This window comes from Berghia stephanieae, chromosome 11 (genome assembly GCF_034508935.2).
Source record: "Berghia stephanieae isolate SIO BIC M18660-M18661 chromosome 11, UCSD_Bste_1.3, whole genome shotgun sequence".
Taxonomy (NCBI): domain Eukaryota; kingdom Metazoa; phylum Mollusca; class Gastropoda; order Nudibranchia; family Aeolidiidae; genus Berghia; species Berghia stephanieae.
In genome coordinates, this window is record NC_088370.1 from 22,273,614 (window position 1) to 22,275,688 (window position 2,075).

Genomic DNA, 2,075 nt, shown 5'->3' on the forward strand with positions numbered 1-2,075 from the left:
CACGCAACTCCTACCCCCCCCCCCCCTCCTCCCCCCCCCCCCCCCCACACACACATTAGAGGGCAGCGAGCATTGAAGAGTAAGAGAGAGACGTGAAGTTATAATAAGAGGGGGTGGATGAGGTGATAAGAGGGGTCGATGGTGACTTTTCGCCAGATCTAACAAACTCAGCTACCCATTCATTGCTGAGTAGACAGGGATTCAGAAAAAAATCGACTGCACCCGGGATCGATCTCTGGCCCTTTGCGTATAAAGAGAGTGCTCTATCAACTGAGCTATCGGGGTCCCCAAATTTCTATTGGACTTTTTTAAAATTCAGACGTGTGTAACAAACTTTTATAGTCTGGTTAATACAGTTTTAAGATAAGATAAGATAAGATATACGTACTTTATTGATCCTGAATGGAAATTATCATAATGTGACACATCATTCATCATTATCTTAGCACAGATTTATACAGTCGTGAACTAATTGATGAAAATACGTAGCTAATTAAAAGCAAAATAAACATCAAATATAATAAAATAAAATAAAATTTCCATAAGATATAGATAGAATGCGCTTGGCCAAGGAGTTCACAACATTGCCATCCGGAAGTAAAACGGACCAACACACAAACTCTGTGTAACCATGAACTTTTATAGTCTGGTTAATACAGTTTAGTGAGAACAACTCACAAACGCGGATGGCAAAAACAATAACAAAGACCCGAGAGACGTCATCTTCGAACTATCTATAGGTAGTTCGAAGTTGATGTCACTCAGGTCTTTGTTATTTTTTTTGTCATCCGCGTTTATGAGTAATTCTCATTAAACTGTATTAACAAGACTATAAACGATCATGGCGACACCAAGTATTGTGTGTTGGTCCGTTTATACTTCCGGATGGCAACGTTGCGAGCTTCTTAGCCAAGCGCATACTATCTATAAGTTTGCGATGGCTGCGATCCAACTCACTAGACATGCAACCGATTGAGAAAACGTGTCGAACTCCAAAATGTAAGAATGCTGGAATCCTGTATGATTACAGACATCCTAACCTTTGCATTAGGTCTACCCATTAATTTATTTTTTATTATGTTTTTGGCATGTCAACCCATTATTAAGTTTATATAACACAATGTGCGCGACCAAGATTTGCATGGTCGATCATGCATGAAAATATTCACCCCGTTGAATCTTTAACGCCGAGATTCGATTTTACTCCGTCCAACGTCATGTCAGTTTTTCATGTAAATGTTGCTGCTCGAAGCTCGAAGAAAATAATTAATAACAATGTGAAATGGAATGTAAGCTTTAATTTAAAATACGAAAACGGATAAAATGGACGTTTCGGGTTTTCCCTTTTATCAACAAAACAGGATGAATGAAACACTACAGATGAATGAGATAATGTGGTATGGCGTTGTTAACAACGTAGATGTAGTGTATCATTCATCATTTTTTGTTGATAAAGAGGAAACCCGAAACGTCCATTTATTAAGTTTTCGTATATTAAATTAAAGCTTACATTCCATTTCACATTGTTATTTATTCTTTTTTTTTCAGCAAAGAGGATAGTGTGGCAATAATGTGGGCTTGTGGTATAACACTTGCCTTCGGATCGGAAGGTCCTGGGATCGAGTCCCGCTCTGAGCGGCACAGAAGTCCGTGGAAAAGGCTCTTTAATAGGCTTTTAACGAAATCGGGTCGAACGAGACGCCGAACGCCGAACCCGAACGGATATAGCCTTCTCACGTGACCATGAACGAGATCTGGATAGTGAAGACTCTCAAGCGGTATGCAGCATCGGATCTAAGTCAAGTGATAGAGGATAGCTTGGTTGCTGTTGGCTTCAGCTGACAAAAAACGGAGAAGGAAAGAATGGAGACTACCTCAGGCCTCCCCCTACCATGTGTTAGGGGAGGGGCAAGGTCAGTGTCATTTCAATAGTATATAATTGTGCACGTGGCGCTCTAATACAGAGAGAAAATTATAAATTGATTACGGGTGAGGTGGGGTGGGGAGGGGGAGGGGGGGGGGTTGACCCACAAACGATTCGAGGTGTTGGGCTTCGGGTAGACCATGATACGAAA